Here is a 27,468-nt window from a genome sequence, read left to right on the forward strand (position 1 = left end):
CTTTCTACCCAGGGAGAACTGTCCTGAATAAGAAAAAGAGATATGTGGAAGAATCTTCCTTATTAGCCTCAATTTAGCAGGAAAAATAAGGTGAGAGGAATAATGAGATGCAGGTACCAGCTTGCTGTTACTTACAGCTAGGGGCCAGCATAAGGGGAGGGGTACACTAAAAACTGTGTTATTAAGCCCCTCCTGAGTTCAAACACCTGGGACCATTGGGGAAAATCATACAATGGGGCAACATAGAGGGAATGAGATAAACATAATAGTCACAAGACAAGTGATGGTTCATGTCCAATGTACCAGGACAGACACTAGACAGTTAAAAAAGAAGTTAAGTCAGCAATGATACCATGTACTTGTAATCATCGTAATTCAGGATGATGAGGCAGGGTTGTTTTAAGTTCATGGTCAACCTGGGCTATAGAAGGAGGTCCTGTCTCAAAAACATTAAGTTAACTCAGTGGGAACCTCAGAACCACTTAAGGTTTCAGTAGCTTTGCTGAGCTGCATTGTGGGACACGATTTTCTTTTTTATGAGGTGGATTTGTGAAGTGCTAAAAACATTCCAGAAGGGCTGAGGAAAGGGTGAAGTAGACAGAGGGGCTTGTCTGGGTCACTAGAAAGGACTGTGGCAAAATTCATATTATTCAGGAATTACTAGAGAAAGGGTGAGGGAGGACCAGAGCCTGTGCTTGTGTCTGAAGAGAAGACAATAACCCTTTAATCCACCATTGTCTTCTGTGTTCTAGAACTATTTAAAAGCACATGACACGTGTACTTGACATCAGAACAGTTTCTTCTCTTGGAACTCTCCTTGATTCCTAACCAGGTATGGTAGAGTCTCTCTTCTCTCTCATTTCCTTTTTAATTAATATGTTAGTTGATCTCTCTCTCTCTCTCTCTCTCTCTCTCTCTCTCTCTCTCTCTCTCTCTCTCTCTCTCTCTCTGAAATCATTTTTCACCTCTATAGGATAAAATCCTGGGGTCACAAAGGAAGGCATTTTCATGGGTTGCAATAACCCCAGTTTCTTCTTTAACTGGATGGTCTGTATATCTACCTGTGAAGATCAGGCAGGATGACTGGGCCCAGGGTGAATTCCAATTCAATTTCTTCCCTTTGAGCTGTTGGCCAGGGAGACCCCCATGAGGTGTACTACAGCATGCTCACTATTGGAACTGCTGTGAGGTTTACTATAGCATACTCACTCCGGGCACTGCTGTTGGATGGAATGTTCCTTGCTGGAGACTTCCCATGCTTTGGTTGAACACACAGAAAATAAGCTAGAACTAAGCTGAAACCTTATTTCTTGTGGGTTAGCATTTGTAGTACCATTAGGTACTCTGCAGGCTGCTCAGAAGAATGACCACCAGTGGTCAAACTCAGCTATAAATCCCATATGCTGCTCCATCAGCATGTGAGGTAAGATGTGCCTGTTGGTGTGATAATGGCATTACTACCATAGGTAAAACCAATTACTTTCTGATTGGATTTAAGTCCTGTTCTTTAGAAGAGAGCCCACGTTTCATATACTTGTGGGTAAAACCTATGACTGTGAAAATCTTAAGTCCCCGTGAGAAGGCTATTGATACTGTTTTTGTTAAATAAATATAATGTGTTTGCCAAATTGTCTTTTAAACATTTGTATTCATAAGCAAAGATCACGGCTGTTGTCTACAATAATGGAAGGAAACTTCCTTTGCCAGTGGGTGATACTTGAGAAACTTTAGCTGCTGAGAATAAGTGTCTTTTATTGTGGTTTATACTGTTAATGCTCTTGCTGTGGTTACTGTTTGTGTGGCATAGTGAGCCAGTGTATTTTACATATTCACACACTCTCTCTCCTTCCCTCCCTCCCTTTCTCTCTCTCTCTCTCTCTCTCTCTCTCTCTCTCTCTCTCTCTCTCTCTCACACACACACACACACACACACACACACACACACACACACACTATCTAAGGCTCTGGGAACATAATGAAAAAGGGAGCAGAATTAATGTAAGAGCCAGTAGAGAGTGAAGTGGCACAATGAAGCTATTGCTACAGGACATGATGTCATTTTAGGTCATGAGGCTGAATCACTACAATGGCGAAGTGACTGAGGTCACACCATGTTGTCCTGACTCCATCTTAGACACTTCTCAGCCCCCTACCCACCTCCCCATTAACAGCCCCATCTGCCTTGGCCACACTCTGGGTTTTCCATGCCCCTGACCATGGTCCGGATGTATTAACCAAAACAGTTAATGTTTGTACAAACTAAATATAAACAAAAATAACAGATAGTAGTATAAATCTTAATGATCTTGTGTCTGAGATAACTGTGTTCTGCCAAGACAGATGTTACAATGTTACTCTGATCCTCCTTTAAGATGGATGCCACTGTGTTCTGTGTGGTCTTCTTCTGACTTTAAAAATGCTGTACCCTGAGTTCCCTCACCAAGAGTCTTTCTGAGGCACTAGCCCCAAATAAAGGACTCTTACACTCTTAGTTGGCTTAATAAGTGCAGTGTTCTGTAAATTTCACATATAGGTCATTTCAGTGGTATATAAAATATCATGGCTTATATCATGGTAACAAAATAAGCACAGCAATACAATGATAGCTAAGCCCATTGGAATGATAATAATGAAGTTATGACCATTCCGTAGTAGCAAGGGTAAGCATTGCTAAATCCTTACTTGGGATTCCATCCACCATTCCCACTGCCTGTCTCCAACTACACATGGCCTTGGGAGGTGGGAGTTTAACTAGGAAGTGGAACTCTAGGGGTGCAGCTTTCATGAGTTATCACCCATACTAGGGTGGACCATTCAGGGGATAAATTCATTGAGTCACCAAGCTAACTGTCATTAGCCTATTGGGAGAAAACAATCATTTCTTTATGTATCCCCAGGAAGAGTCATGCAACATCTGGGTACCTTGTTATTGCCTACTGGAGTTTCAGCGTTTCTAACACATTTCCCTGCATTAAATCCCCTCTATTAAACATACTTGATGTAAATGATATTTTTCTGGATACATTGCCTGTGTATGAACCATCCCATTTTCACTAGTACTCGTGGGTCTATAATTAATGTTTTTCTCTGATTACATGTCTATTCTTGCCAACTTTCTGAGTCCCCAAATTAGTACCTTGCATTTTTTATATGCGTAAAAAAATGTAGTATATTAGGAAAGTCAGGGGGCAGCATTTTGTTTGCTCTTCGAACTAGTAGATGAAAAACAATTCTGGGCTGTTTTCAAAGCATAGAAGGATGGACATATGGATATTTATACCTTTCTCCTTTTTAATTTTTTTGTTTTGGCCATAATACAACATTGATGACACTTGGAGAATAAAGTTTTTTGTTTCATATCCCAAAGTAAAGATAAATAAACACGGGCTTTAAAGACAGGCTCTAATTAATCCCCAAAGATCCTATATTTAGTTCGAGCCAGAGATTTCTGCTGGTTTGGGTTATTTCCTAAGCACTGAATACTAAATTGTCTTTGGATACATGGCTATAGCCATCTGGAGTCTGAACTGTTTTATCTTTGGCATGACACTGATCTATGCTACTTTAGAATCCATTAAGTTGTACCACTTACTCACCTGTAGTCCTGGCCTTGGAAGCACAGTATTGTATATTTCAAAGGGTTCTGAAGCCTGCTTTAGCAATCTGTGTCATCAGAAAGATTATTCCTGTGTCTATGAAGCAGAATAGAAATAGAAGTAGTTGAAACACACACACACACACACACACACACACACACACACACACGCACGCACGCACGCATGCACGCACGCACTCACGCACGCACGCATGCACTCACATGCACATGCGCACGCACACATGCACACACACCACATGGCTAAACATAAAAAAGAAAATATAGCAGAAATTGTGATACACTGCTTCTAAGATTATTTTATCTATTTCCCTCTACAGTTATTCAGTTTTGGTGAACAACTCTATGGAAAGACCCACACGACAAGGAACAAAAGCCAAAGTTTCAGAGCAATTCACATGCATAGCTTGGAAGCAGTTTCTCGATCAGCTTCAGATACCATATCCTTGGCAATACCTTAACTGAAACACCACAAGAGACTCTGGAGCCATAATCATCTGTCTGTGCTTTTCACAGACTCTGCCCTTCAGGAAATAATTGTTATGCGGCAGTAGATAACCATGTTAGTCAACTTCTGCCACCCATGACTAAATACCTAGGAAACCAGCTTAAAAGAGGGAAGGTTTGTTTTGCCTTATGATGGTAATGAGCTCTGAGCAAGGTCACTTGTATGCTGCTTTGGGGACTGTGGCAAGTGGTATGTAGAACAAGTTTGATCATTTCAGAGTGGCATGGAATCAGAGAAAAAGAGAAATGGCCAGGGTTCTGATGGTTACTCTAGAGATATACCCCTCAATGACCTCCTTCTAGTAGGTCCCATCTCCTAAGGATGCCATCACATCCTGACAGCATTATGGGATGACAACCGCCTCTAGCTCCTGGCTATTTCAGGTTGGACATTTCAGGTAGATATCACAATAGTTAATAAGCTTCTGCCCCCGGCATGACAGAGGGACAGTGGAAGATGTTCATGTTCCTCTTCCCTGGTAACATGGGAAATGTGTACAGTAGAAGTTAAAACATCTACAGAAAAACCGAGATCAAAAATAGGCTGCATGGAAGAAGGACAGAGCTAACTTTTGCTTCTACACCTGAAGAAGTGTGACAGAGTGCTATGCCCATTGTTTCTGCTGTCAGGAGCCAGTACCTCCTCCCATTTAAAGTTCATAGTCTTCAAAGTGTGTTTGAACTTGTTAGAACAGTTTGCCTCTCTCCCCAACTCAGCAAGAATGAGTTCATATTGATATGCAACATAGTAAAGCCAAAGACAGCAATTTGTTCATCTTCTCCATCTTGATAGTTGTGATTAAGCTGGTTTGCATCTGATTTCTGTCACTTTCAATGAGGGGTTCTGACTGGTAAATATTCTCTGCAGAAGCAGTCTTGTGCCTCACTCCATAATTTTCTACTTTTATGGTCTCTGTCTCTCCAAGGTCAAGTTGACTGATTTTTGAATCACATGTTAGGCCACATCTCTGTTTCCTTCGTGGAGAAAAATGTATTTTGTTCATCTGTGCTTCTAAGAGAGCCCCTATGGCATTTTCTCCCAGGGAAGACTTCACATGCTGAAAACATAGCATTTAGATTAAGTGATCTGCATTTGTTCCGGGGTAAATTTCCTCTACAGTGTATGGTGTTTGCTTCAAAACTTAGCTAATCAAACTCTCTCTGGGTACTTAGCCAACCATCCAAGCTGAAGCAGCCTGAGCAGTCATTGTGGAAAGCAACACAGTAAACAAATATCATACATGAATCCAGCAAAAAATCTCCAAGTTCTAAGATTCATTTTCCCTGTACTTGTTGCTCTAGGTGCAAAGCAGTCTTTAAGAGCATGCACTTAATCCCAAAGTCTCCCTCCTTCCAATTAGGAACTGCAACAAATTTGAGCCTTTTCCAGTGAGTCCCTTTCCCCACATAACAGACATTATTTCATTTTCTCTTAAGTACCCATTATGGTTTGACTCTGAAATGTCCCCTATGGGCTAATGATTTGAATGCATAGTCCCCAGTTTATGGTGCTATCTTGTTTTATTTTGACATTTATTATTGAGTGTGTGTGTGTGTGTGTGTGCATGTCTGTGGGCCATGGCTCACAAGTGGAGATCAGAGGATAATTTGCAGGAGTCAACTCTCTTCTTCCATCGTATGGGTCCCAAGGATTGAAACTGTCAAGGTTGGTAGCTGGCACCTTTCCCGGATGAGTCATCCCATCAGCCCTTCTGGTACTATTTTAAAGGATGCAGCACTTTCAGTAAGGCCTGGGTGATGGGAGCAGCTCACTAGGAACAGGGCTCTGAAGTTGATACCTGCCCCTGTTTCAGGTCTGTCTTCATTGCTTCCTGGTCCACTGAGATGTAAATAAGCCACACGTGGATGCTCACACCATCCCGAGACTGTGCCACTCTGCCACGCCTTGCCAGCTATGAGGGACTGCAACCCTCTGAAAGCAGAGTCAACAAAATCTCTCCTTCTTTTAATTGTTTCTCTCAGGTATTCTGGTCACAGTGACACAGTGTAACTAAACGTAAAATAAAATTCCACTCCTACCTGCCCCCTTTCATGTAAGGCTAAAATTTACCACCCCACAGAATAATTTGCTATCCTAATTCGAAATTGACTGTGATAGCAACGCATTATACCGACCCAATTTCCTTTTTATTTTTTAATTAGCATATAAACTATAGGTTTCCTTATGACATTTTTGTGTGTGATTAGTTTTAGTTGCTCAACCTTTTCATTCTCATCTCCCCCTGTTGCCTTTCCCCACTGATACCCACCAGGATTCTCCTTTGCCTTCCACATCGCAAGTGTTCTGTCATCCTCTACATCACTTTTTCTTAAAAGCTTTGCCCTCCATCTCATGAACACCTGTTGATACGAATGTTCACTAGTACAACCACAGTGGGGGTTAATATGGAAACTGAAAGTCAAAGTGTCACATGATCTAGTTACACCACTCCCAGGTTTATACACAAAGGGCTATACATCATAGCACAGGCAAACATGTGTTTCCACAATCATTACTGCTCTGTATTTCATAGCAGGTTATGGGAGAAACTCAAATCAACAGACAAAGGGGTCATTAAAATGTCACACAGGTACACAATGAAATCTCATTCAGCCATAGAGAAATTCTATAGTATTGATACTATAAAACTTTGCCAGGAAAGTGGATGAAACTGGAAAGTCTTGTATTAAGTAAGCAATCCAGGCTTGGGAAGATTGAACACTGCATGTTCTCTCTCATGTGAGAATTCAAGCTTCTAATTTTTGTGTGTGTGTATTTATGTGGAAATGAGGGTGGATAGAAGTCACTATACAAATTCAGTCCTTTAGTTAGCCTGGTGATCATTCACAAAACTTCCCCTTGAAAGAAGAAACCAAATAATTCTACTAATAAGCATTGCCTTTTAGTTACATACATCCAGAGAAGCCAGGAATATAACTGAGTTCAGAAGAATTGGCATAGATATTAGATGTTCTTCTACCATAATGATCAAAATCAGAAGATGGACGGATTTGAAGCCTAAGTTATTCCACAGCCAAAATACACAATATGTCTCTGCCTCAGCTTCCCATGTGAAGCACTGGGATGATTACATAACCACTTCAGATTCATTGCTGTAAGGGTTGTCTTAATGATATTTGGAAAGCAATTAAAATGCATATGTATGTATCAAGTAGATATCTATACAAATCATACTGAATTCTGATAGCTTATCTCCCAACTCACTACAGGGGATGCATGGTGAACTTCAGCATAATTCAAAAGAGGCCATTATCGTATCACCTTGAACAAGTTAGTATTTTCCCACATGTTGTGTTAATGAAATTAGATCAACTTGATCCCAGAGGATGAGTGTCCCAGCAAAGTAGAACAGAAATTCTCTTTGAGGGATGTTATGCCAGGTTGAAAACTATTCCTATATTTTGCAAATAAATTATGACATGCCATAAAAAAATATAACGAGAACTCAGAGACAAGAAAATTATCAAATGGTCAGAAAAACTTCAAATGCTGAAGGTTTTAAACACAAATTTTAAAATATTCGTTTCATTCAAAGAAATAAGACTAGGGAATTTAGCAGTACAAAGAATAATAATAAGGGGGAAGCTTGGATGGATTCTGGTTTGTAGTGGGTAGCCATTCCAGCTTGGATCTGGAAGTTCCAACCCCATTGAGACTCTGGCAACTGTCACGCCTACGAGGCGGGGCGAGGGGAGGTGCTGGAAACCCGAGAGCTGGATGGGCGAGCGCTCTCTCTGGGCGCGCTCTCTGCGCCTGGACCCTAGACGGTGGAGATTGACTGTGCAGAGCTCCAGAGAACACCGCTGGATTGCGATACACCTTCCCCAGACCCCCGCAACCTATCCATTCCTTCATTTGTAAGTCATCCACTAAATAAATCTTCCTTTTAACTACGTGGAGTGGCCTTTATAATTTTCCCCAATACTGGTTAGTTAGAAAGAACCACCCAGAATAAAGCAAAGAAAAACAAAATGTTGGAGATTTTAGGATGGAAGACAAGAAACAAAAGCTACTATAGATAAAGGTGTGTGTGTGTGTGTGTGTGTGTGTGTGTGTGTGTGTGTGTGTGTGTGTTTTGCTGAAGTTTTCTCTGGTCCTGCCCAGCCCCATGGACCCCACAGCCACTTATAAGATAATCACTCAGAAGCTTATATTAATTAAAACTCCTTGGTCATTAGCTCAGGCCTACCACTGACTAGTTCTTACATCTAAACTCAGCCCATTTCTGTTAATCTATATGTTGCCACGTGTTCCACGGCTTTGCCTGTGTGCCATTACATGCTGTTCCCTGGATAGCAAACTGGCATCTCCTGGCTCAGCCTCCCACTTCCCAGAATTCTCCTTGTCTGTTTATCCCGCCTATACTTCCGGCCTGGCTACTGGCCAATCAGCGTTTTATTTATCAACAAGTCAGAGCTACACATTCACAGTATACAGAACATCCTACATTATGTGTGTGTATGTGTATTATATATACCTTAAGTGATACCCTAGGAAAAGGAAATCCACATAAAAATTATTTGAAGAAATAATGGATAAAAATTCTCTAAAATTTAAAGATATTAAGATTCAAAAGGCATAGTAATCCTCAAGCATAATGACATTGTTATGTAATGGTAAAATGTTACAAATAAAAGAAAAAGAAACTATTTAAACAGCCAAAAAAGACAAAAAAATAATGACAGACTGCCTTCAGAACAATAAATATTACAACCTCACTTGACCTTTAAACACAGGTAATAGAAATAAAGAGATAAGAAACAATAAATATCTCCTAAGTGCTAAAAGAAAACAACTCCGAATTCAATAAACTGATGAACAAGAGACTAACTTAAACATGTATGATAGCAGCAAGAATACCAACAAGGTTTAAGGTGTAAACATTTCAAATGTAAGTTGAACACATTATTGACACTCATATTTTAAATATGAATGAAAGACAGGAAGGGACAGTAATGGTCTCAAAAGTTTAGAAAAGACTAAGAAATATTAGTTGCTTCCATTTCTCACAAAGATAGTAAAATACCAACTGACCTATGGTCCCAAGAAACAGGAATATAGTTAATAATCCTGCAGAAGAACATAAGGGAGTCAGTAGTTAAAACTGATTGTTCACAGTATGGAATCTGTAATCACCATGGAAATAAATCTCTGAGTATTTCTGTAGGAGATTATCTAGACTTAGGTGAACCCCTTAAATAAGGGCAGTGCCATTCCATGGCCTGGGGTTCTGTACTAAACAAAATGGAGAAAGCAAAGCTAGGTACAGGCTTTCAATTCTCTCTACTCCCCAACTAGGAACACAATGTGATCAGCTGTCCCATGCTCTGGTTGCTATGACTTCCCTGTCAGGAACTGTGAGGCAAATAAAACTGTTCTTTTCAAAATTTGTTTTATTATTTTGTCACAGCCAAAAGAAAAGTAAATAATGCAGTGAGTAAAGAAAAATGAAACACTAAGTTAGTGGTAAGTTCCCAACAGAAGGAAGATTGGTCAGGGCAGGAGAAAAGCACACATAACAGGAGGGGCAAATGAGAATCCCAAGTTAGACACAGAGCAACTCCTATTGTATAATTCTAATTACCTAAAATTATAAAAGCAGGCGAATCTTAACCATAATGTGTAAGGCTCTATGTTTAGGTAGTAACATTAAAGACAGTGAAAGAATGTCCACAGACAGCTGGGAGAGGCATCACATGAGGATTGAGTTGTAAGGGGCCTGAAGGAGCTTTGCAAAATCTTAAGGCAATTCTACCACATGGCTAATCTGAGAGGCTTTTATTTTATGCTGATTTGTTTAGCTATGTCCCATTTCATATATATCTTTATTTTATTCTATTCCACAGAAAACAATAAAGGAATAAGGCATATGTAATTGTCTGTCTAAGGAATAATCTTCAGAAACACAGTTAAATATGATCTAGCACAAAACAGTCGGCAGAATATACTCTTCTTTGTGTTTTTAAAGCTCACATACCCCATCATGATTATATCACACAGATTTTTTTAAGGATACAAAATACATTTAATCTGACTCACTGACTTGGAGCAGAGACTAGAACTCTGTTATCTATGGCTAAAAAGAACTAATTTTCATCTTTATGCTTTTATTGTGAAGATTACTTTGAAATTATATTTTCACAATACAAACAACCTTTACACATCTATAAATTAACTATGAAAACAAAATAATATTACCAATAGTTGAAATCATTGTTTCCAAACAAACAACTGCATTTCAATTCCTATGTTAGCATTATTACCAAGATTTTTTAATCAGATAAATAAAGTTAATTCTCTTTCATTGTAGCTTCTGTCTAGACTGTCCCTTGAATGCTTTGCATCTGCATTACAATGGAGGGCTATTAATAAGAGGAAGCAAATTTAGGTGAACCAAATGGCTGAATTCATGAGTGCTATAGATTGTGAAATTATACAATAGAATCTTAGTAACCTGGAGAGTAGACTGCATCAGAATCCAATATTATAGACGAGCTGCGCTGTCAGAGCAATTAGAACAAAGGCTGTGTGCACTTGAGGAATTCTGCAGTCCGGGATGACAGCACCCACAAGGTGTGAAGAAAGTGCTCATGGAAGGGTTCTGAGACAACATCACAAATTAGACACGTGCCTTTAATTGTTTTCTCATCTCCTTAATTCAATAAACACTTGGCAATGGCATTTAAAAGACACAAAGCAGTAAAACAAATGAGGCAAAGAAAAAAAAATAGTGCCCCAAATTTGGGAGTTCACTAAAAATAGATAAGAAGTAACTGAATTAGTAGGCCTAAGAAAATTGATATTTAAACAGTACTAGAAAAAATGTGAGTCAAGCAGTTTGTATGAGGGTGTCCAAAAGACATTGGAACTGGTTAGGTGTGAGATGAAAATTGAGACAGAACAGCCCTCTCTGAAGACAGTCTCCTGTTGCCGTCTGATATAGGGGAGAGGGGCCCTTCTCAGTGAATAGAGATTGTACTATGAGATTGTATCTGCTAGTGCTGTCAAAAGCTATGCCCATAAAGTCTCACTGACATGACTGCCTGCACATGAGCTGAACACGGACAGCAGCAATGGACATGTGGAAGAGGGGAAGCCCAAGAAGCCTCAACCCTATATCAAGACCTACAGGCTGAGTGCTGAGAGTGGGAGAAACAGTCTTTCCCATAGAAAAGCACCCCAACTGGTTATTCAACCCCAAATGATCAGTCCTGAAAACAGGCATGCAAGAACAACGTTACACAAATTGAGCAGGTTGTTTTTGTATATTTAGAAGTGTGTGTGTGTGTGTGTGTGTGTGTGTGTGTGTGTGTGTGTGTGACAGCAATTAATGAAAAAAGAGAACATAAATTTGAAAGAAAGCAATGAGGATTATATGGGAGGTTTTGAAGGGAAGAAAGAGAAGGGGAAAATAGTGTAATTAGAGAAGTGTCATGAAATGCAACAAAATAATTTTAAAATGCGCAAGAAAGAAAAAGTGGGTGTGAGGTCCTGCCGGGTGATATAATCTACACAAGAAAAATAATAAATAAACACATCATCATCATGGGCCTTCCAAAGAAGAGCAGGACAGTACCTGAGCTACTCAGGAATTTGTCTGAAAGATCAGTGGAGGCAAGAGAGTTGGGGGTGATATGAATAGGAGCAGCTCAGTCTGTTTTCTATTAAGAGACATAACTATAGAAGAGTTTATTCGTGTGCTCTGACCCCTCTGCTGTGCCAAGGGAAGGAGTGGAAAGCTTCTTCATCAACTGGCTGGATGAGAGTGGAATGGAAAGCTCTCAGCAGTCAATTTTTTTAATGGAATCAAGCCAAGACATACCAGGAAAGACCTTTAATGCCAGCACTGTGGAGGCAGGGGCATGCATACTTCTGTGAGTCTGAAGACACCTTGGTCTGCATAGGGAGCTCCAGAATTCCAGACCAACCAGGATTGCACAGTGAGGCCCTGTCTAAAAGTAAAAAAGGCTCCAGATACGATCACAGCACGTAAGAGGAAATCATTATACATCCCTCTCCAGGTTCTTTCCTCCATCCCTCTTTGCAGAGCAATTGTGCCTACTCTGGGAGATACCTGGAGTCTTGTTTCCTACAGAAATTAAAAACATGAATATCCAGGTTGATAAGCCAGACACAGTTTAGAGCTGGTGTGTGAAGAGGATTGAATAGTTAATGAATTCTCTGTAGAATAGAGGCCCTTTTCGCTCCCCTGCCAGAACAGTCCTGCAACAAACCTAGATGATAAGCATGGTCCAAAGTGCAGGCTCTCTAGCCTTCTCCGGGCCTCCCATTCTCAATATTAAGGAGTCATTCAGTGACTTCCAGGTACCAGGAGGGAAGCTGTCATAGAAAATAGAAATTAAAACACAACAGCATCTTCCACAAAAAGGTATCCTACATATTAAATAAATATGTAGGTTAAGAAATCAGCAAATACAGTAACTACCTAAGATAAAACTGTCTTATTATTCCCAGAGAGATAAGAAAATGCTGCATCCATAAAAGAGGAGTGAAATGCCATAAAAATTAGCAGACCATATGTTTGGAGATGAGAAACAAGGGCAGAGGTAAAGTCACCAGAAACCAAAGATAAAGCGGAGGAGGGGTGCTTGATAGTAGAGTAAAAAGACACAGAGGCACAAAACAGGAGAAAAAGAAAAATCTGATGGCAGCTTTAGAAAAGCCTAGGGATGGGCAGAAAGACGAGAAAGAGAACAGAAAGCCAAGAAAAAATATGATACAAAATTTCCAGAACATATGAGATAAGTCTCTATTACTGAAATACAAAGGCAGAAAAACCTTACTGAACAGACGTGGTAGATGGAAAAACTCAAGAGTCTTCATTCTGAAATTTCAGAACATAAGGGGGAAAAAACACCTCTGTCGACACCCAAGAAGAAAAATATCATGGGTCACAATGGCTTTCAACTTCACAACAGCATGACTTTCGAGCAAAAAGAAAATTCTTGACCACACAGAGACTCTGACTGACATGTGATTGGATTTAATGTGTTACCAACTGCTGGACTTCTGCTTATCGCTCACTATGTGACCTCGCTATGTGACCTCTGATCTCCAGGCAAACTTTATTTATTAACACACAAATAAAATCACATTTCAGCACAATTAAAATATCACCACATTTCCCCCTTTTATTCTAATAAAAAAGAAAAAAAGCTATAACTAATATAAGAAAAACTATATGCAACAAGTACAATAACTATATATAATATATACAAGCAATAAATACCTCAACAATATCTAGTCAATTTGCATTTGACAAACTCAGAGAAAATATTCCATTATTTATCCTATTTTGGTAAGTCCAAAATGTACCTGATTTACTTTCTATCCTAATTTATATTACTAACAGAACTATCTTATAATGTCTTTCAAATTTATACACTTACACCTCTTTAGTGAGTTTCTTTTCTGAAATTCTTAACAGCCAAGTGTGGTGACACGAGCCTCTAATCCCAGTACCAACCATAGAAACCTGGAGGTCTGTATAGACAGGCAGTGACAAGGAAGTCATATGGCTGGCCTTAGAGCCAATGAGAAAGTAGAACAGAAAGGCAATAAAAACACAGGTTACACAGGAAGACGCTCTCTCTGGGGAAGCGACAGTGAAGAGGTGGTATGATAAGGTAGTCGTGGCTCTTCACTAATTCTGTCATCTCTTTGGCTATTACCTCTGTAAAAAAAAAGAAAGAAAGAAAGAAAGAGAGAGAGAGAGAGAGAGAGAGAGAAAGAAAGAAAGAAAGAAAGAAAGAAAGAAAGAAAGAAAGAAAGAAAGAAAGAAAGAAAGAAAGAAAGAGAAAAAGAAAAAGAAAAAAAGAAAATCCTATGCCATGGGGGATTCCAATAGAACATTACCTCTAAACTAGAATTACATCCAACTCAAAGCGTATGAAGGCAGAATGACATTGCCAGACTTACACCGTCTCCGAAAAATAACCAATCTTCCCTTGATAAGAAGCTTGGGAGAGGGAACGCTCCACCAAAATGCATGTAAAAACAAGAGAGGAGTGGCATGGGAAAGAGAGCTCTCCGCAATTCAGGAGTGAATGAACTCCAGGATACAGTGCAGACATCCTCAAGTGTGAGCTGGCAGCCAGCCCAGAATGGAGCAGGGTGAGTCTAGACAGACGCACCACCTGGTGATGGGACCACTTTTTCAAACACCTGAGAGAAAGCTCTGGACAGCCAGGCCCACACAGGAAGCTGGTGATCTTGAAAACAGGTTAAAAATCTCCTGTTGTCATTTCCAATAAGTCTGCTTGCTGTACAGGAGATTTATCTACTCCAGGCGAAGTTCTCCGCTCTGACTTAGTACATGGCCACTGGGCGCTTAGACACAAGAAACACAGGACAGTCCTACTGCTCTCTACTTACTACTTGGTTTGTAGTCATTTTTTTCCCAAATTCATCATTGATAGTTAGGCTCAAATTCCCTAGAACTGAACTCGGGACCTTCCCAAAGTACTCTGTGGCTTTTATAAACTCACATGACTAGCCGGGCGTTGGTGGCGCACGCCTTTAATCCCAGCACTTGGGAGGCAGAGACAGGCAGATCTTTGTGAGTTCGAGGCCAGCCTGGGCTACCAAGTGAGTTCCAGGAAAGGCGCAAAGCTACACAGAGAAACCCTGTCTCGAAAAAACAAAATAAAATAAAATAAAATAAAATAAAAAATAAATAAATAAACTCACATGACACAGACATCTAGCTCCAGACACCACTAACGTTATCTTGCCCCAGAATCCCTCATCTGAACCACAGTCTCTTCACAAAACTGAACTGTAAACTTTGGTTTTTTAAAATGTAGATATTATTTATTGATATTATATGTAGAGACCTACCTTATGAAAATGCCAAGAAACCACGGAGAAACTCAAGGAGACATTCTAAATTCTAGATGAGTCTAGAAGATTCTCCCAACTTCCTGGGAGAAGATGGACTCGGAGAGAATAGTGGCCACTGGCCTGTTGGAAGGACAGGCCTCAGGAGAAATAATGAGAGAGGCAAACTCAGGAAGATTCTAAACTCTAGAACATGACCTTTATGGAGGATTCAAAAGTCGTCTACTGCCTTTTGGATTGCGCACTTACATTTTACACATAACTTCATCTGTAGAGGATAAGGAGGAAAGACCAAGCCTGCACATGTAGCGTGGCCTAGTGTACAAATTAGAACTCCCTGTATGGTGTGGCAACAGATTAATTCCTCTTGTAGAGAATATTGATAAGAAGTCAAGTGTATAAACCATATAGACTTTGATAAATCAGAAATTGACAGGTTAAAAAAATAGGAACCAAAGTATGTTGTCTTTCCAATTTGATGCTCTTGTAACTGACCAGTTTACAATCAGATATGAGGTCCACTGCCATAAATAAAGTTCACAGTATACTACACAATGAAATACTTAAGCACAGACCATGGGATGAGGGCATGCGCTGCTTTTAGTCTGCTCCCTGAGGATGAGTGAGCAATAACTGAACAACTGTGAAGAACACGCATCCCAAGACTGTACTGTAGAAGCTGCTGATACAAGTGCTTTAATGATGATTAATTCTATCAGTGTTGAAGGACTTGTTAACTACCATAAGAGATGCTCAAAATACGTTTTCACCTGTGAATGAACAAACACATCTGTTCCCACGTGGGAACTGAATAGAAGCCGGTGACTCTGGATTAGCATATTTCAGTATTTGCCTCTAGGGATCTTCTCCCCCAAGAACACCTAGCACCTATGAGATCAGCGAGCTGGTAGACACAGAGTTCCTATGACTAGATTTTGTAATTTTCATAGCCACTTACTGGATGTGTGAGCTGCTTGGCTCCTCCTAAGAAGAGGATGGACCAATGCAGCAGATATATTGGGGAAAGAGGATGAACCTGTGACGAAGGACAGGGAAGAAAGTTCCCAGATATCAGCGAAGTTCCAAAGACGTTTCAGCGAGACTCGTGGTGAGGTCTCACTCCAGACTCCTAAGCATCAGAATGTCCAGTCAAAGTCCAGTTTATAGGGAGCCCAGCCTAAAACCATACTTTCTGCAGCCTTTCCCTGACACATGCTGACAGGCACCCTACTGAGACCGGCTGTGAGTCCCTGGCTAACAGACTTCCAGCTGCCAGATCTCTCACCTAGGGAAGTGAAAGAGAATATCGGTGGACACATCTCCTGCTTGGCAGCCCTTCTCTGCCTCCTGAAAGGGAAGCCAAGAGCCAGCCTAGAGGTTTGTGCTGTGAATCCACCCTCATCGCCAGGAACGTGTAAGAGCCATGTGGGTCCTGATTCCTCAGAGCCCCACTCCACTGTCTGCCTCCGGTTCTGGAGCCCTAACTCTCCTCAGACCCCCCGTTATGCTGTCTTCTGTTCATCTGTCTATCCACAGCATTAACAGCTCTTCTAATAAATTACTTAGGCCTCCACATATGTCTCAGTGCCCTCTTGAATGCTCTCCTTGGAGATTTTTGAATAGGGTATTAGTTGAGATTAGCCATAAATGAGTTCCCATGGAGGGATCATATCTTACAGCTAAAGGCATGTGTTACTACTCCTAACCATGATCAGCAACTGACTCCGAGAAGCCATGAGAAAGTGCCATGAGGCAATGGGTCCAGAAGCTTAAAAACTGGCACTGCCAGGCATTGACGTTTGCCCTAGCAGAGGATCTGAGTATTATCAAGGCTGCCATAAGGCAGGCTGAGGCAAAAGGCAGGCTGAAACACTCCACTTAGAAGAGAGATTGTGAGTGTCCTTACTCACAGTCTCTAAACATCCAACACACACACACACACACACACACACACACACACTTGAAAAAGAAATTGATGCCTATAGTTAACTATAAAATGTAATCTGGAGCTGGAGAGATGGCTCAGTGGTAAGGAGTACTTATTGCTCTTGCAGAGGACCCAAGTTCAGTTTCCAGTATCCACCTGGAACACCAGCTCCAGGGCATCTGACACCCTCTTTAGGCATCTGCAGGCATGTACAGGTGCTGGAGGCCTTGCTGCAGATGGGTTCGAGGCCCCGGGACAGCTGCGTGGCGTTGGTACTAAGAAGGGATTGTGACTGCCTATTGCCTTGCGAGCAAGCAGCCTCAAATAGCTTGAGCTATCTTATACGGTTTCAATGGTTTGCATGAACAGTTTGTACAACCAGTTTATACCTCATAAGTTTCTAAAAAACCAAAAAACAAAAAACCGGTTACAATATGCTTGTGTCCTGTCTCTTTCTCCTTCCACCTCCCAACTCTCCCACGAGTACCCATTAACCTTTGACCTATATCTCTACCATCAGAAGCAGAAGCAGTCTTGCAAGCTACAAAGGAACTTTTCTAACTAGGCACACCTACAGGTAGAACAGTGTGTCCCATTGGCGGCACATGTGGTTACAGCATATTTATAACTCTGTCTTCTGGTAGCATCTGGGTTTACAAGATCAACTTATGAGCCAGAGCTAGATGAACCCATCCTACACTTTATACTGCTCTATCCCCTCTGGGGACATACCAGGTTTTTCCATTTATTCTATAGGCAACTTAACTTAGAAACTTACTCTTAATAGTTGGCACTGTTTATCCCTTGTCCTTATGTCTAACTCCCTTGATTTCTTGGGGGCATTGGCACAGTTATTAGAAATGAGGGAACAGTGGATTTCTGTGATTCTGCTTCTTTCCCTGTTCCTTGAATGTTCCCATTAACTCTTGATGCATCTAATTAATAGCATTTCTTTAAAGCTCTTATGGCTAAAATCATTCTTCATTGTATCAATCACTATGGTTAAAATCATATGTAATATTAAGCTTCGTGACCTACTGTGACTTGTTCAGGCCATCAGTATGGCTAACATAACAAAAGCAAAGAGAGCACAAAGCACACATGTTCCCGGGGTTATGCCCAGAATCATGCAGCGAACTGCCCGTAGTTCAATGCTAAGTAGGTCAGAGTCTCCAGGGGTCTTGACACAAGGAAAGAGACTCATGCTCTTCTTGAAGGCATTGTTCCTTCAAGAAGTTACATGGATCCCACCACAAAGTCACGTGCACATGCCCATACATGGACACATACATACACACACAATTGAAAATTTAAGTGTCGTGATAATGAGCTGGTTATACAATGGCCACATTTGATGAACTCTGTTCTCAGTAAAACAGTTGAACAGGCTGGTTTCAAGGAACATAACATGGTAGCCACTTTTTAAAAATCAAATATGTTGCTAGAGTTGAGTAAAAATTTTAAAAAGAAATGCTTTACTGGCTGACACTGTCATTTGAGACTCCCTTCCTTCCCACCTGGGGCTTTGGATTCTAACTCTCCTCCACGTTTTATTAATGCAATTTCCTAAGGCACTGGGAGTAAGAAATAAAAAGAAATCTGGGGATTGGGAGGTCAAAAAGAGGGAAAGTACTGAGAAAAAGCCTAGTGTCTTGATTTAGGTTACTGTTGCTGTAATGGAACACCATGACCAAAGCAACTTGGGGAGGAAAGGGTTTATTCGGCTTATACTTCCACATCACAGTTCATCATCAAAGGAAGTCAGGACAGGAACTCAAACAGGGCAGGAACCAGGAGGCTGGAGCTGATGCAAAGGCCATGGAGGGGTGCTGCTTACTGACTTGCTCCTCATGCCTTGCTCAATCTGTTTTCTTATAGAACACAGAACCACCAGCCCAGGGATGGTTCCACCCACAATATGCTGAGCCCTCCCCCATCAATCACTAATTAAGAAAATGCCCTGTAACCGGATCTTACGGAGGTATTTTCTTAGTTGAGGCTCCCTCCTTTTTGATGACTCTAGCTTGTATAAAATTGAAATAAAACTAGCCAATACTCTTAAGGTACAACAGACAGTCAGTGGCCAGATGACTTTAAAGACCTTATGAATACTTTGTGTCTACGACAAACAGATGTTTGCTGAAGGGGAGATAAGGAAATAGCTGCAAGATGGAAGAAGTGAGGCAAGAAAGCCAATATTGATAAAGGCAAACAGGAGTCTAAATTCCAGAGGCCTTGAGACATGCACTAAACTTCTCACACACCTCAAGATGGGGCCCACTGTGAGGGCAAGGACCAGCACAGCTTGCATGGTTCTTAAAATGTATGCAGCTACAGTGTACATGTGGGTGGGAAGTAAGTGCCAGCCAGAATAAGAAGTCACTATTGTTTCTTTACATAATAGGATTATGGCTTGATTTTGTCTGTTTTCTAAAGTTTCTGCCCCCCCCTTTTTTGTTTGTACCTTCTGATTTTCTCCAGTAAGCACAAACTGACATAATATAAAGGAAAAGATATTGTAGGGGGGAAGAGAAATGATTTAGGTAATTGCTTGTTTCCAGGAATTAGAGTGAACATTAGCTAAGTAAAGTATTTGTTTTCAGCTCAGTTTCCAACATAATTGGTCAATTATGAAAGAATTTTCCAGAGCAGGTCAATCTACCCTGCAACCCTTGGACCTGTTTTGTGGTTCATTTATCTTGGTAGGCATGTTTAGGAGGCTCTTGCAAGACATAGCAGAAGGTTCAGCTAGGATCTTTTCCATGGTCATTCATGGGGCCGTCTAGATCCTCCCTCAAACACCCTTTGACCAGGATCATTTCTACTTTATAATGAGGATGAAGAAAAAAATGTTGTCCGATAAAGGCTGCATTCAAGATTAGTTATGGTAAAATTTTATAATTTCACCATAATCATCATCATCATCATCATTATTAATTATGTGTGTACATGTGCTTGTGTGTAAGTGGGCACACACATGTCACAGCATGCACATGGAGGGAGAGGAGAACTTTTAGGACTAAGTTCTGTCCTTCTATCATGGGTTCCTGGATTCTGGGAATCGAACTCAGATCATCATCAGGCTTGAAGAGCAATCAGTGTTGACTACTGAACCATCTCTCCAGTCCAAAGTTTCCAATTTCTTTTAGAAACAATCTTTCTGCCCCCAAAGCTATTTCTCTTACAGAATTCTATAGGTAAATCTCTTAACTTATGTAAAATAATGAAGTGCCTATCCGATGGCTGGGATATCAAGATGTTCCCTCCCCCACTGAATTCACTCTTCCTCTTGCCAACTTAATTTCTGAAGTGTATAGATGCAACATAAATCAGCAATAGCTGGCAATGTAGACCCCTACTAAAAGTCAACCACAAACAGGCCTATTCATTAAACTAATATCTCACTAAATAAATGTCACAGACGTCCTATTTGTAGTCTGCATCTAGACTCTTATGGAATTGTTACATTTGATCCTTCCTTACATTAGACTACTTTAAGTGTATGTTCTACAACCAGCCAGTATCTTCCTATAAAGAAGCAAAGGTTCCCTTTCTTCTGGGATTGCTTCCATCCCTATCCAGGCACGTGGTATTGGAACAGGAAACAGGGCTGGATTCAATTTCTACTCACCCCACAAGCCCAGTGAATGAGCATGGTGTTCAACTCAAAATAATTGTTCAGGGAAACTGTGACTTATGTGTTTTGAAAACCCTGCCTTAGTCAAAGGAGGAAATGCTGTCTTTAGACCAGGCTTCAACCTTCAGTTTGTACTAACTTCATGTCTCTCCAGCCAGATTTATGGAAGGCTTAGTAGACCAAAGTTCCCTAGACACATTAAACTTAAAAAAAAAAAAAGTTTGGAGGAATTGACCAAGGTTATTAAATTTTAGTTAAAAAACAATATAAGACTTAAACTATATAAATTACTAAGCACAGTAAATTCAAAAGAAAATAAGTTTTTCTTTTCAGGAAATAAAAAGTCTGTATACACTGACATGTTAACTTTGATAAAGCTGAATCAGAGTACTGGGGCATGGGTGACCTGCCCCAGCTGTCAGTGCCAGCCTTGGCAGGCCCTCTCTGGTCTGTCTACAGGTACACTGGTTCAGTGCAGAGTTTCCAGTCCATATTGCTGCTTCTCCTGCTTTCCTTAACCTGGTTGATGTCTGCTGTTTCTCGGGTGTCTGACTAGAGAGTCAGGGGAGCATTCAGAACTGTTACTCTTTCCATAAATTCTATGAAAACAAAGTGCAATTGGTCATGTGTCAGCAGGTGCAGGACTTACCATGTCTGCTACTATGAACTTCATGAGAAGGGCATTCTTACCTGCATCAATGTTTTCCAAGGCACCTGACACAGGACAGGGCTAATTAATGTGTATTTAAGTGTCTGCTGAATGAATGTAACCAACATTCCTAATACCATGTTTGCTGGGACTTTTGAACCAGAAGAATGTATTCTCTTCTTTTGAATAGTAAAGATTATACAAATTATTTCTGCCTTGGTCCTGTTTCCATGCCCTTAGGTCCATCACATAGACTATGTTGACTTCCTTACTTTGTTTACTCTTTCATCTCTTTTGCCCTGATTATTTTTTTATCCTTTATTAGAAGCAGTTCAAAGTTGTTTCAAATCCTTTTCCCAAAAGATGTGGTATGTAAATAAATAAGAGCCTAATAATGTAATAGCTCACCTGTTCCGGAAATAAAATGCTGACATTTCAAATGTTCCTCATTGTAAAGGTTAGATGATTAAACGTATTCCTTTTCTGCTGCCTCAGATTATTCAAATAAACATCAACCCATGCAAACCACACAAACAGACAAGGCTTCTGAGCATCAGTAGACATTTGAAATCAGGAGGAAGGAAAACATGGGTATAGCATTCCAGTTAAAAAACAAACAACCTTAAGAAAGCCACCAAATCTATTTATGCATATCACCTGCCCTTTCAAAATACCAAGAAATCCAGCTGCCAGCCAAACTATTTCTCACAAATGTTGATAAAGCACAAGACTGTTGCTTCCTGAACCTGTGCAGATCTGCCATTAGCATTCTCAAAGCATCAGACTGGCTCTCTCAAGCTTTGTAAATAACACTTAAAACTAGACCAAATCTCAATTAAGCCTCAAATTCCACGTCATTTTCTAACAAAGAAGACTTAACTCCAAACACACAGAGACTGATAATCCCTATTTGCCTTAATTCCTCCTCCAAGACATATCGCTGGTAGTATCTGATATTGCTTTGTTATCTAGAGGAAAGCTCAAAGGGGAAAGTTCCCACCATCAGATAAATCATCTGAATTTTGTCTAATAGCTCACCTGTCCAAACACGCCAGAATCCCACTAGCAGATACAAAACCTCTCAGAATCCTCGCCAGCATCGCCCTCTCACATGCATGTTAAACAAGGTGCGGGGGAGTTAAGAGACCTGCCCAGGGCTACACAGTCCAGGCTGGGCACCCTCCTCAGCGGAGAGGACCAACTGAAGGGCCCAGCGGCAAAGGAGAGGTTAATAGCTCCAAGCGAAATTAACATTGGTCCTTGGGCACATGCTTAAGCATTCTGGGTAGCAGGGGACCATTTCTGTTATCATCTTCGAGTATTTTCCTGTTGCCAATGCCCTTGTCTCCAAAGGCTCAGAGCACACCCAATCAGTATGCACACCACTTTTATGAAGCAGCCAGTACTCAGTTCTGAGCTGGAGGCTCTTCTGAGGGCAGGAAACACACCCCTGGCACACACTTGATGAGCTACCTTGAATTTAATCTGATTCCACAGGGCAAGAGCTTCTAAGAAAAAGGCTTAATGTGCACACAAACGCACTGTTTTCAGCCCATCTGGGAAAACAAAGGCATTTGCTCTCCTGAAGAGCCGAAAAGAAGCTCTGGCACCGAGCCTGGCATCTCACTTGGTTGGCACAACAGCTTTTGTATTCGGATGAGTTGAGGAAAAATAACCCCATCTTTGAGTGCCGGTCTTGTTAGCTAGTGGGGATACCCCATCAGTCTTTTTAGCTGGTGAGGATACCTCATCAGTCTTGTTAGCTGGTGAGGATACCTCATCAGTCTTGTTAGCTGGTGAGGATACCTCGTCAGTCTTGTTAGCTGGTGAGGATACCTCGTCAGTCTTGTTAGCTGGTGAGGATACCTCGTCAGTCTTATTAGATAGTGAGAATACCTGAGCATTGTTGCCAGGTCAGAAGCAGGGGTTGTAGGGTCAGAGCTGGCTCTGACTTTTAGCTTCAGAATTTACTAGATGACTGCCAATACCATAATCTGTAAGCTGTTATATATGCAGTGATATCCAGATTTAGAGGGGTGACTGTGACCAGTAGCCTTACGATTCTTACTCTGCCCACCTCCTGTCATGTGTCCTCTACCCTCATGGACTCAGCCTCTGAAACTATAAGCCAAAATATATTCTCTCTTCTATAAGTTCCTTTTGGTCATGGTGTTTTATCACGGCAACAGAAAAAACAAAAACCAAACACCCAAAGGCACAGTCAAAAACAGGAGAAGTCAGTCTTGCTCTTAGTCAGCCTACTCTTTTGCGCCACCAGGATGAATGCACTCACGCCAGATTTAACCAACCCCAGGAGAGCGGCACTGAACTACACCTTCAAAGATGTCATGACCCAATCACCTTCAACTGCAGATCACCTCTGAAAGCCCCATCACCTTGCAATATCCCTGTACTGGGGGAGCTGGGGTGGGGACAGACGACCAACCTTCTAGTACGTGAATGTTTGAAATGGTAAGAAGGGGCACCTCAAGATGGGATAGAAGACCCTTTTGTTTCTTAGAGGACAACATAGGGCCATGGATGTGCTTCACTCCAGGTAACAGAAGTAGAATCAATGGAACACAGAATTCGGTTGACGGCTACTCGTGGCCTCTTTCGCTTCTTTCCTCCGTTAACACCTCTCTCAGCATTGGATATTTTTACAGGCATAGTTGTTAGTATGAGTTACATTGCCAATTTGTTAGTATTATGGGCACAAAGGTAAAACCTAACCTGTGCTGACCCGGAGAAATCCATCAGAACCAAGGTGTGTCTAGACTTAGGCTGGGAACAATGGCACTCAGAAGAGAGAGTGAAGAGTGAGCCTTGTTAACCAACCACCCTCTCTCAGAAATAACTGAATTACAAATAAGGGAGGAGCTAGTGGGGGCTGAAGGAAAGCCATCATAACCACACAAGGAGATGTGATGAGAAGCGAATCCCTAAGCACTCTGCTTCAACCCACACCAATAGACTAAAACCAGTGTTAAAGGTTTCAGAGCTTAATTTCTGTATACAGTCAGACCTGATTCTGCATTAAGTCAGTTGTTTTCCCTAACCCCTGCACATGAAGACAGACTACACTCAAGTGCATTGAACACCTTGGACCCCGAACGTATGTATACTCAATGGTCAACTCTTGTGCAAGACTTTACCTGTCCACTTCTTCCTTCAGCCACACTGTAGTAACCAGTTCTGGGGAAAACTCTAGCCAACTGACTACTTTGCCCAAGGGCAAGCCTTGACCTAGAGTGTTCAGAAGCAGGGAGAGGGAGAATCACAGTAATTCTCTCCTCTCTCTCTCCCCAGGACATCACCCACATCCCAGAATCATGGAGAAGGTTATGTCTATGGAAATGCTGTGGGTGTGGGTAGGGGAGGGCAGAATAGGTGAGTGCTTCCCATCCCCCCTCCTGGTAAATGGTCCCTCAAAAACACTACCTCAAAAAAAATCCCCCTAGTTGCACACAGTCATTGGTGGTGACTTTACAAATGGCGCCACTCTGTTTAGCTGCGTCTGCTATTCCTGGCTTTACTCCCACTAAATTGCACGGTCCTATTTGCATCTCCGCAAGACTACACATGCTAGCCTTTTTCCAAAAAAGGAGACGTATGATTCAACTCTTAGAATTCCTGGCTTCATATAATTACCTTCGAGTTTGCATCTCGAGTCTTGCATCAGACTTGATTTACAATTGCCACCCAGGCATTTGCACTACTGAAAATTCCTCACTCAAAGGCACAAGATCATTGCTCTACCGTAAAATCTAGCCTTGATGCACCTTCTTCATTTGGGTAAGTATATTATCTTTCTCATCCCTGGGACCCAACACTTTCAGAACCTAAAGGAAACACTGTTTACCTTGGCTCAGAGTTTCAGGGTATTTTGTCTAATTATCTAATTTTAGAGCATTATGGTGTCAGGAACGTGTGACGGGTAAGCTTTGCCTTGACAAGCAGGGACAGAGAAAAAGGGAGACTATATGAAGAAGCCAGGGCCAGGGTTGGATCCCGGGGATTTACTTTTCACAGCTTCCTAGTCCGTCATTATGAGATGAATCCATCAACGGACCCAACTTCACTGTGTGAGAACCTGCATGATCTGATCATCTGGGACAGACTCACAGAAACCCCCAGAAGTACACACCACTAATAATCCCACAGGCATTTCTTATACTTTGTATCAATGTTAAACATCATGGCTAGCCTCTTTTTCTCTTCAATTTTAAAATGTCAAAAATTCCACCAACTGTTCATTCCTCTGGATGTTCTGCTGCTATTACCTTCCTTGTCAAAGTTGGAACTGTTGGGAAATGATGCTCCTAAACTCCACTGATGTGACTTCTCTGATTAACAGAGTTTCTCTATTACCACTGTAAACTCCCAGTTCCTAGAAGCAGAGGCAGAAATGGGTATCAACACAGCAGGATCACTGAGAAGAATGAACTTTCAAGAGTCAGACATAAAGAAATGAGGAAGTAATACAGAGAAAGGTTAGAAGCCCAGCACCCTAGGCTTGGCTAAACTATGGTCTTTGACTTATAGCCTGGGAAGCACTGAAAGCTAGATTACACCACAGCCTTGCTTTTCTCCAAGACGTAAGAGGATGTTTGCATCTCCAAATATATCAGTTGTTGGTTAAGGATAACCCCTGGTCAGATAGCATAGCTTCCCAGGCAGTTCAGAGCAAGGGTAGGCACACCGTGAGCCATTAGTACCAAACAGAGTTCGGTTACACTGAGCAGATTTGTGTAGGACATGGCAGGGATGACTGATGACCGAGTGAATAACAAGAGGGTCAGGCCAGGAAACAGCAACAGCCGTGGGTGTGCTTTGTTTGTTTTATATTTTATTTTATGTTTTTTTCATAAAGGAGTGAGTAAGCCCGCCCAGTCATTATCTGTAATGAGAAGCTGCTATGGGCCTGGACGGGCAGTCGAAGAAGTTGGTAGTGACAGTGAGAGCTTCCTTTGGGCTGTGAAAGCACCAAGGAGATACAGAAGAAAGGCAGCCCCTGCTGGGACACCTCAACAAGTAAAACTGGGGAGAAAGATCAGGCTTCTCCACTCCCCTCTGGGCTTCTGGTTGTCTGCCTGTGCCTCCCATTGGCTGAATCCATACAGATGTCATAGAGAAAGGGAGCCTGGAAAATGTGGCTCTCTGTGATTGACAGCAGAGTAGGGGAGACAGAAGGAACAAGAGCCAATCGGTGCTACTAACCCCACTCCTCTGTTACATGTGTATGCTTCTGTTCACACTAAACAAGCCGTATGCTCACCCAGCTCTGGGTGCCATCCACTTTTTCTGCTGTTCTATAGAATTAACCAGTTGGGGACATATATATCTCTTTAGATTAAAATAGAAATAATCACATTTATGTCACGTCCCACTTATTGCAATCAAATTCTATGTACCATGTGTTGTTTCTCTGGCTCAGATCCTAGCTCCCAAACTGTGCAAAAGACCAATCTTGAAAACTACACTCCTGCTGATGCCCATTCCCAGCCCCAAATTAGAACAAGCAAAGAAATAAGAAAGAGATAGAGCTTTTGAAAGTGGCACCAAGGATGGGGGAGGTATGGGGAGGACATGATAGGGGTTTCTGCTCATGTTGACATCAGCCAGATGACACAGCCAGCAATCTATAGGGTCAGGCCAGAAAACAGCAACAACCCGAGGATCCCCCATTCCTTTCGTAATTTTGACACAGGCTGACTTCACAGGCTACTTCCTTCACCTGAATTCCTATTACCTCCCGCACATATCTAAGTAAGTTATACTTAATGTCTGATGTTGCTTGACATTTCCACAATCCTCGTCATCACTTCCAACATTTCACCAGGCACGGAATAGCATAATTAAGCATAGGTCCACATTTAGCTGACACATTTACATATGTCTTTAATTATTATTTTTCACACCAGAACAGTACTTGAATTACCCAAGAGACAGTGGAGACAAAGACCACCCCAAGAGACTTAACTAAGTGATCAGAGGCTTATTAGGAAAGAGAGAAAAGCAAGCCCCCCCCCCAGGTGTTGCTCTCCACCACTTGTGAGTTACAGAGCTGGAAGGAGAAGCCACAATGGATTTGCTATAAGTGGAATAATATCTCAAGACTACAAGTACTGTACGAAGATATTACCCCGTTTCTGCTTGGTAACGTGAAGGAAAGCAATTGAATTCTGTCAGCATTCTTGATTCTGTATTGCCTTAACACAACTTGAAAAGTGTGTAAGTTATAACCTTCTAC

The 27,468-nt window shown here is 41.4% G+C and overlaps 1 protein-coding gene and 1 long non-coding RNA gene across 8 annotated transcripts in view; one reads left to right on the top strand and one right to left on the bottom strand.

The window, feature by feature from the left end:
* The window catches only part of Hhla2 (HHLA2 member of B7 family), a 98,619-nt gene that overhangs the window by 49,859 nt on the left and 21,292 nt on the right, over positions 1–27,468 (bottom strand). Inside the window, exon 1 of one of the 7 annotated variants that reach the window (XM_076548952.1) lies at positions 17,086–17,226. The exons of the other annotated variants lie outside the window; for them this stretch is intronic. The gene's annotated coding sequence lies outside the window, so the exon portion shown is untranslated. Of the gene's footprint in view, positions 1–17,085; positions 17,227–27,468 lie in introns of those variants that run through there. 7 annotated transcript variants of the gene reach the window in all.
* On the top strand, positions 601–4,905 carry LOC143268130 (uncharacterized). Its single transcript, XR_013043761.1, has 2 exons — positions 601–832; positions 3,934–4,905. It is a non-coding gene; the product is annotated as an uncharacterized LOC143268130 (long non-coding RNA).

Source organism: Peromyscus maniculatus, chromosome 12, assembly GCF_049852395.1.
Source record: "Peromyscus maniculatus bairdii isolate BWxNUB_F1_BW_parent chromosome 12, HU_Pman_BW_mat_3.1, whole genome shotgun sequence".
Taxonomy (NCBI): domain Eukaryota; kingdom Metazoa; phylum Chordata; class Mammalia; order Rodentia; family Cricetidae; genus Peromyscus; species Peromyscus maniculatus.